Source organism: Gossypium hirsutum, chromosome D02 (genome assembly GCF_007990345.1).
Source record: "Gossypium hirsutum isolate 1008001.06 chromosome D02, Gossypium_hirsutum_v2.1, whole genome shotgun sequence".
NCBI lineage: Eukaryota > Viridiplantae > Streptophyta > Magnoliopsida > Malvales > Malvaceae > Gossypium > Gossypium hirsutum.
The window spans coordinates 39,582,697-39,592,613 of NC_053438.1; the positions used below are offsets into that span (position 1 = coordinate 39,582,697).

At 36.0% G+C, this 9,917-nt stretch overlaps 1 non-coding gene across 1 annotated transcript; it reads right to left on the minus strand.

The window, feature by feature from the left end:
* Positions 1-658: 658 nt before the first annotated feature.
* On the minus strand, positions 659-765 carry LOC121215016 (small nucleolar RNA R71). Its single transcript, XR_005910750.1, has one exon. It is a non-coding gene; the product is annotated as a small nucleolar RNA R71 (small nucleolar RNA).
* Between the last annotated feature and the right edge of the window lie 9,152 nt (positions 766-9,917).

Consider the following 9,917-nt stretch of genomic DNA (forward strand, 5'->3'; position numbering starts at 1 on the left):
GTTACCATAGTCATTTTTTTGTGAAATTATTTATTTTCAATTTGATTTATTTTGTAACATTACTAAATTATTCTTTTTAATTTTTGTGAATTTCTTTTCAGATGTTTATGAGCATAAATTGAATAATCAATTTACTCCCTGTAAAGCCTAAAATTGAGCAAACTTTCAGACAAAAAAGATGTGAACGAACAGCTCAAAGACAAGTCAAGATGGACCTTGGAAACCAGAATCAAGACCAAGGTAATGAAGCCGATTATGTACGAAATCCTATCCTTATTGCCGATGATAGGGATCGATGCATCAGACAATATGCTGTGCCACTTTTCAGTGAGTTAAACCTAGGAATTAGGAGGCCAGATATTGAGGCAACCCAGTTTGGATTGAAACTAGTGATGTTTCAAATGCTACAAATGGTGGGCCAATTTATTGGTATGCCCACGGAAGATCCACTCTCCACCTTCGATTATTTATGGAGGTGAGTGATTCATTCAAGATAGCCGGTTTGACTGAAGAAGCATTGAGGTTGAAGTTGTTTCCACACTCGTTGCGAGATCGAGTACGAGCATGGCTCAATTCATTGCCACCAAGTTCTATATCTACATGGAAAGAATTATCAGAGATATTTTTGGTTAAGTAATTCCTACCAAGCAAAAATGTTAAGTTGAGGAACGAGATCACAACTTTCCAACAATTGGATGTCGAGTCTTTGTATGAGGCTTGGGAACGATTCAAGGAGTTACTTCGTAAGTGTCGTCATCATGGGATTTCTCACTATATCTAGTTAGAGACATTCTATAATGGTCTCAATGCACATACAAGATTGATGGTAGATGCTTCCGTGAATGGTGCCACTTTGTCTAAGTCTTATAATGAGGCTTATGAGATCATCGAGTAATAACTATCAATGGCCAACAAATCGAACAGCTTCAGGAAGACGCCTAGCCAAAGTTCATGAAGTTGATTCCCTTACTTCGTTATCAGCTCAAGTATCGTCTATTTCCTCTATCTTAAAATAGTTAACCGCTAATAGTACTAATAATTTTGCAGCTCAGCCACCAAGTTCATTTGAAATAGTTTCCTATGTACTGTAGGGAAGGTCATTCTTTTGAGAATTGTCCATCAATCACGAGTCTGTGTACTATATGGGGAATCAATATCAAAATAGGAGTGGACAAGGACCCCAGTCCAATTTCTACAATCCTTCATGGCGTAATCATCCTAACTTTTCTTGGAGCAACCAAGGAAATAGACCGAACAACAACTTATTACAACAAAGACCCAACCAATCTCAAGGGTTTAATCAGCAAGCTCCAAAACCACCTCAAGCTGAGGCATCAAACAGTTTAGAGAACATGTTAAAAGCGTACATGGCAAAGAATGACGTTTTGATCCAAAACCAAGCAGCAACACTGAAAAATTTGGAAAACCAAATGGGTCAGTTAGCTATGGAGCTACATAATAGACCGCAAGGAACCTTGCCAAGTGATACTGAGAATCCAAGAAATTTGGGTAAAGAACATATCAAGACAGTGGCATTATGAAATGGTAAAATTCCAGAACCCTGATTTATTGATGTTGAAGATAAGCCCGTTGAGAAGAATCAACCAGCTGTTGAAGTTCCTACACCAAAGGAATCAGAATCTAAAAAGTCTGACAAGGTAAACCTTAACTTAGTGAATTCAGATATTTTAACATCTTCTTTGGATGCAGATTTACCGACTCAAAAAAGTTGTCCGGTTCAACCAAAAGTTCCATCACCTCCATATCTGCAAAGATTATAGCAAAACAAGCAAAAATAGGAGGTGCAATTCAAGATTTTTTTTGGATGTTCTGAAGCAGTTACACATCAATATTCCATTGGTGGAGGCTTTAGAACAAATTCTGAATTATACGAGTTTATGAAGGATATACTGTCCAAGAAGAAACGATTGAGTGAGTATGAAACTGTTGCCTTGACTAAGGAGTGCAGTGCGTTCCTGCAGAACATACTGCCACCGAAATTGAAATACCCAGAAAGCTTTACTATACCCTGTAACATTGGTGAATCTTACTGTGGTAAAGCTTTGTGTCACTTAGGAGCGAGTATCAACTTGATACCTAAGTCTATTTTCAAGATGTTAGAGATAGGTGAAGTAAGAACTACAACTGTGACACTACAGCTAGCGGGTCGATCTTTAGCATATCCCCAAGGAAAAATCGAGAATGTTTTGGTAAGAGTCGATAAATTTATTTTTCCTATTGATTTCATTGTCTTACATTTTGAAGCAGACAAGGAAGTGCCGATCATCCTTGGGAGACCTTTCTTAGCCACTGGAAGAACGCTAATTGATGTACAGAAAGGAGAACTCACCATGCGAGTTCAAAATGATCAGGTAACCTTTAACATTCTTAAAGCGATGAAATTTCTCGATCCGGCAGAGGAATGTTCAGTTATGAAAGAGATAGAAACCTTGGTTTCTATGGAAAGAAATTTTGAAGACGATCCATTGAAGAAAGCCTTAGATCTTGACCCTTTGGAGGATGAATAAAGTGAAGAAAACATGGCTTTGATGGAAGCCAATCTAGGAAATTTTATTCAATCCACACGGTTTGAACCGTTGGAGTTGGAAGTCAGAGAATTTGTGCAACCCAAGTTGTCAATTGAAGTACCAGCTAAACTCGAGCTAAAGGTACTTCCTTCCCATTTGAAATACATTTATTTAGGTGATTGTTCTACTTTTCCTGTGATTATTTCAGTGGAATTGACGAAAGATCAAGAGGAACAACTAATTGTTGTTCTAAAGAAATTTATGAAAGCAATTGGATGGACCACAGCTCATATTTCAGGTATAAGCCCTTCTTTTTGCATGCATAAAATCATTTTAAAAGAAGGTGAAAGAGCTCAAATTGATGGGAAAAGGAAGCTCAATCCTCTTATGAAATAAGTTGTGAGAAAGGAAGTGATCAAATGCTTAGATGTAGGAATCATCTATCCTATTTCAGATAGTTCGTGGGTAAGTCCGGTGCAGTGTGTGCCGAAGAAAGGTGGAATCACGAAGGTTGAAAATAAGCATAACGAGTTAATTCTAACAAGAACTGTTACCTGTTGGAGAATCTGTATTGATTACAGAAAGTTGAACAAAGCTACTCGGAAGGACCATTTTTCGTTGCCTTTTATGGATCAGATGTTAGATCAACTGGCAAGTAATGAATTTTATTATTTTTAGATGGCTATTCAGAATATAACCAGATAGTTTTAGCCCCGAAAGACCAACATAAAACAACCTTTACTTGTCCATATGGTATGCTTGCTTTTAGGCGAATGCCTTTTGGTTTATGCAATGCACCTGTAAATTTTCAACGATGCATGATGGCAATATTTACTGATATGGTTGAAAATTTTATTGAGGATTTCATGGATGATTTTTCTATTTTTGGTAACACTTATGATATATGTTTGAGTTATTTGGCTAAGGTACTAAAGAGATGTGAAGAGACAAATCTTTTCCGTAATTGGGAAAAATGTCATTTTGTGGTCTAGGAAGGGATTGTCTTAGGTCATAAGATCTCAAAGAAAGGAATTGAAGTCGATAAAGCAAAGTTGGACGTAATTGAAAGATTATCGACCCTAATAAATGTGAAAGGAGTCAGAAGTTTCTTAGGTCATGCCAGTTTTTATCGAAGGTTTATCAAAGATTTCTCGAAAATTTCTAAACCGTTGTGTTTGTTGATAGAGAAAGATACAGTGTTTGATTTCAAAAAAGCATGTTTGGAAGCTTTTGAAGAGCTAAAAAAGCGGTTAATCTTAGCCCCAATAATTGTTACACCTGGTTGGAAATCACCTTTTGAGTTGATGTGTGATGCAAGTGACTATGCCGTTGGAGCTGTGATGGGTCAAAAAAGAAATAAAGTGTTTCACCCTATTTACTTTGCAAGTAGAACTTTGACGGGAGCCCAACGCAATTATACGGTACTCGAAAAGGAACTCTTTGCTATAGTTTTTGCTTTTGAAAAATTCCGCTCATATCTTATAGGTACCAAAGTTACAGTATTTACTGACCATGCGGCCATTAAATACTTGCTCATGAAGAAAGATGCAAAACCAAGGCTAATTCGTTGAATACTTTTACTTCAAGAATTTGACCTTGAGATCCAAGACAGAAAAGGTCTCAAAAATCAAATAGTTGATCATTTGTCGAGGTTGGAGCAAAATGAGGTAACTCAGTCTAAGTGCCTATCAACGAGAATTTCCCAGATAAACACTTATTTGAGGTAAATCAAATTCTTGAAATACCCTGGTTCGTATATTTTGCCAATTATCTTGCATGTGGAATAATTCCTCGTGAAATTACATACCAAAAAAGGAAAAAATTCCTTCATGATAGTCAGTATTATCTTTGGGAGGATTCGTTTTTGTTTAAACAATGTGCAGATAATATAATCCGAAAGTGTGCAGCTGAAAGCGAGATTGCTGAGATCTTGTATCATTGCCATTCATCTCCAAGTCGGGGACACTTTGGTGGTGCACGTACTGCAACAAAGATTTTGCAAGCAGGTTTCTTTTGGCCTACACTATTTAAATATACTTATGCTTATGTGAAGAACTGTGATAAGTGCCAAACAACTGGAAATATATCAAGGAGGAATGAGATGCCCTTGACAAACATTTTGGAGATTGAATTGTTCAAAGTATGAGGCATTGATTTCTTAGGCCCGTTTCCTTCTTTGTATGGGAACAAATACATCTTAGTTGCTGTGGACTACGTATCCAGGTGGGTTGAAGCTGAAGCATACCTTACAAATGATTCTAAGGTAGTCATGCAATTTCTACATAAGCATGCGTATACACGATTTGGGACACCAAGAGCTATTATTAGTGATGAAGGTTCTCACTTTGTGAACAAATGACTTAAGTGGTTGCTTGATAAATATGATGTGAAACACAAGATTGCTACTGCCTATCACCCCCAGTCTAATGGGCAAGTTGAAAGAGTGAATCGCGAAATCAAAGGTATCCTTGAAAAGGTAGTACACCCTAGTAGAAAAGATTGGTTTAGAAGGCTCGATGATGCATTATGGGCCTATCGAACAACATTTAAGACTCCGTTAGGAATGAATCCTTATTGGTTAGCCTTTGGAAAGGCATGTCATTTGCCATTAGAGTTGGAGAATAAAGCTCACTGGGCTTTGAAGCGGTTGAACTTTGATCTTAAGCAAGCCGGTGAGAGAAGGATGTTACAACTTGATGAGTTGGAAGAGGTGAGGTTGATTTCCTATGAGAATGCCAAAATGTGTAAAGAAAGATCAAAGAGATGACATGATAGTCATATACAAACTTGCGAGTTTAAAGAAGGTTAGAAGGTTTTGTTGTTTAATTCAAGGTTGAAGTTATTTCTTGGGAAACTTAAATCCCGATGGAAAGGACCTTATACCATCTACCAAGTTGATCCTTATGGAGCTATTGAATTATACAATAATTATGAAGGTATGTTTAAAGTTCATGGTCAACGTCTCAAACATTATTGGGATGGTGAAGTTGAGCAAGTTGAATCCTCGTTCAAATTAACAAACCATTGATTTTTCATGAACTAGTCTTGTAAATAAATAAATAATTCGAATTTATTTTCTTAATTAAGTATATTTAATTAATTCTGTCTAAGGAGATTGGAACTTAAGCGGGACCGCTGTGACCCCTCCAACCTTTCCTGAGAATTAATTTTATGTAATTTGTTAAGAAGAAATTTTCTAATTAAGTTTTAAAATATTTTTTTCTAGTTTAATTTATTTTGATTAATTTTAAATTTTTATGTGAATAAAGGGGGTCAAATTTGACCCAAGTACTAATCAGTTTCTCTTTGTTCAATAAGTCTGTAAATACAAGTTTGAATTTGAGGCCTAGGACAGCAGAAAAGAGGGAAAATTCACACCTACTGCTGCCACTTCCATTGTTTGCCGCCCAAGTAACCTTACTGTGGCTAAATTTTTGCTACATATTGCCTTAATTTTTCCCTATATAAACCCTTTTTCATTCTACTACTTTCATATATCTTAAAGCAATTTGCTTAACCCTAAAAATCCCAGACCTCCTTGTGCTGCTAGCCTCAAATCCCGAAAGAAACCCTTAGTCCTTTTCTTTTCTTTTGTCGAGACCACTTAGTGCCGCCACAAGAGAATCACCAGAGCATCGACATCACCGCTGCACGTAGTCGTTATCACCATCGCACACCACCATTAATGCCGCACATCGCCATCACTGCCATAAATCCCTCGCCATCGCAAGGCTTGCCGAAGCAAGTTCTACCCTCTTTTGTCGATTTCTCTTCTGCCCCTGTAAACAGAAACTTTGCTGAATTATCGAGAAGAGATACCATGTCTCATAAAAGAACCAGATCTTCAAAGACTTGTGATCGAAGAAGAAGTGAAAGAGCGATTTGATTCAATTTTCAAGCATCAAACTATGATGCCAGAAAAAGGTTTTAACCTGAAGAGCAATGATGTGATGGTTGTTCTTGTGCCAATTAGAAAGATAATCAATGCTCTCAAGTGGAAACGATTCTGTGATGCTCATTCACTTCCCGATGATGAACTAGTTCGAGAATTCTATGCTAGTTTGACTATGCAAGATACTAAAGTCATCATTCAAAAGAAAAAGGTACCTCTTAGTTCTAATTCCATTAATGATTTGTTTAATTTACCTGATGTTGAAGAAGATGAGTACTACCCTATGATGAACAATATCAATTGGGATTTTCTTCGACAAGTTCTTAATGTTGTGACAAATCCGGGATCCCAATGGATTATAAGAAAGTAAGGGAACCATTCTTGTCGAATAGAATACTTAAAACCTGTAGCAAAGGTATGGTTTTATTTCGTTCACTATAGTTTTATGCCTATCTCACATAGTTCCACCATCTAGATGGAACGAATGCTTTTTTTATATGCAATTTTGACAGAAAAGTCCATTAATGTTGGGAAAATTATCCTCAAGGAGATTCACGATTGTGCTAAAAAGAAGGCAGGAAGTGCTTATTTCCCATCATTAATCAGTTCACTTTGCTTAAGGGCCCGTGTTAAAACACACAAGCAAATTTGAAGAGGCAATATGTTCGAGGGTGCATTACAAGTCATGATCTTGAAAGGTTAGTAGAGAGAGTGCATGAGTTGAATCAAGGCGAGCAAGAGGAACCAACTGAGCCAGAAACCAAAGAGTCAACAAATAAAACTGAAACTAAAGCTGATTCAGTTACAGACACTGAAGAAGAACAATCTGATAAGGAACCAAATTGTCATGAACCAGCTAAAAGAGCTGAAAACCCTAAACCTAGGGTTGAGCTAGAAGAAGAGCCAGTCAAGCTAAGTGTTGAACCAGAATTTACAACTCCAATGTCGACTCCTGCCAGTACTTCAAAGAAATCGGAGCTGTCAATTATGATGGACATGTGCAGGTTCATGCACAAACAACAAGTTCATGAGACTTGTTGATTTATTTTGGATAGGTCTGATAGCTTTGCTGGATTACAAAACCATCCAAATTGGAGACCAAGTCAACCCAAAATTCGACTGCACATGGCTGTCCATAAACCACTTTTTGGTTTAATTACACAAGGTCCTTGAAGAGTTGAAGAAATTAGACATTTACCTAAAGATTTGTACTTGATCGAGTCTCAGTCCTGAGTTATTGTGGCACTCAAATTGATCAAAAATTAAGGAAAAATTAGCTCAACTTGCTAAAATTATGGCCGACCACCCCTGGAAGATGCTTCAAAAGATGGAAACTCCTATTTTTAGCAAACTATCTCTCTCTTCTCACCTATAAATAAGTCCCTCTCAAGCACCCATCAAGCATCATTCTCTCTTTTTCTCTTAGCCTATTCCATCCCCACGCCTAGCATCATCTCTTCATAGAAATTTTAGCAATAAAGCCTCTTAAAGAACCCTTGGTTTGCCACCTTGGAGAACCATCAACAAATGAGCAAAGTAAAGGAGCGAAGGAGTCTTGTCAGTCAGAGTCTTGGGTTACAGCCACTCTGAATTGGGTTTAATCTTTCTTTTCTTTAACTTAATATAAAGATGTTTGCTATGTGTTCTTTGTTCTTGTTTACAACGATGTTAGCTTAATTTTATTTAAGCTAGGATGATTGCTTTGATTAAATAATATTTATTTGATTCATGCTTATAATGTTTATACCTCAATCGATCATGTTTTCAATTAGAATCAAGTCTGTATTTCGTTCATACGTGATTAAAATGCACCTGAATTAGCTGAGCGATCCTAACCAGATGACGGCTAATGGACGCATAATTGAAATGTGCATGCTCAATTTAGATCCTAACATAATTAAATTGTAGGTTGCATAACAACTCTAACCAAGCTCTGTTATTTGCATAGTTTTTAGATTTGTGTGATTAAATTGTTTCAAACCTAACACGTCCCTGTTACCTCACACGAATGCTAAGAAACCCTTAGTAAATAAGGATAAGTAAAATGCATATTTACTAAGTAAAGGATTCCAAAAGGACCTAATGTGGTTTCCAAACTTATGAAAGATTGAGTTGCCATGGAATATTTTTTTGAATGTTATTAAACATGTCGATAATAAATTGAGTTTAATTAAAGTAATTTTCCTAGTTTATTTATGTTATAATTGTTGCAAATTGTGTTTAATTTTACTTAAAATCTATTTCAATCATATAGTTTGCATACTTAGGATAATTGGCATTAGGGATCATTGCATTTAGTTTAATATATTTTAATCACCAGTTCTCAACTATATTGTGTTTTTATTTACCAAATTATTAATATAATTTTACAAATTAAGTGACTTAGCACAAATAAAATACATATGGAGACGATAACTCAATACTTACTTATTACTTGATAACGACTGTGTACACTTGCACAAACCTAAGCGTTACACTTCCAACCAATATTTAGCTACGGTATGAGTCGTCCCAACAATGCCTCTTAGCAATAGTCCCTCGACTTCCAAACACAGTTTGAGTTCCCATTACTTGTTGTAGCATTCTAAGCATGGCCTGCCACATAGCATCGTCAACAAGCTCATGATGGCTCTAATTGACGGTAGGTGCATGTTCAACATGTTTAGCCATTGGCTCGAGAGTGCACACTTGTGACATAGACGAATTGAATTGGGTCCCTTGACCTTTCTCTCCACAAGCTCTCATACCTCAGGTTCATACTCCACGAGTATTCATTTCTCTATAGAATGATTAAGTTTTATGAAATTATTTGACAAATTAGAAACGAGTTTTCGTTATTAATCTTGAATCTTTTTAGTCTAATAGTTTCATTGCAGCTTCACTATTTATAGTTTCATAATCTAGAGTTTCACATTCTAGAGTTTCATTATATAAGAAATACATATCCTGGGTCGACTTCGGAGTCTCAAATTTTTGACAAAAAGATAACTATTGTAAAAAGTAGATTTCTAGCTGTGGCTTGAATTTTTCCAAAAATGCCCCTTTATTAGATATGCATGCAAACTTTAAAAATAAACCACAGTTCGAGTTTTGAACTGGGCTCTAATACCACTAAATATAATCCTCTAAACTCGAACTAAACGTTATTGCCAAATCTCAAAGATCACATTAGCAATATTGATGGAGACAATGGTATTAATAAAATCACACCATTGCCAATCTTAGTTCAATTTGAATCCTTTTTATTAATAAAATCAATACAATGTGTTAAAATCTTGAATCATTACATAAAAATCCCATATTGAAGATCAATTAGAAAAACTTACTTCTCGAACTATTCAGATCTGAAATCTCACTTTAGGAAAAGTGAATTTGTATAGGCGATCGATAAGTAAGTTTTTCTAATTGATCTTCAATATGGGATTTTTATGTAATGATTCAAGATTTTAACACATTGTATTGATTTTATTAATAAAAAGGATTCAAATTGAACTAAG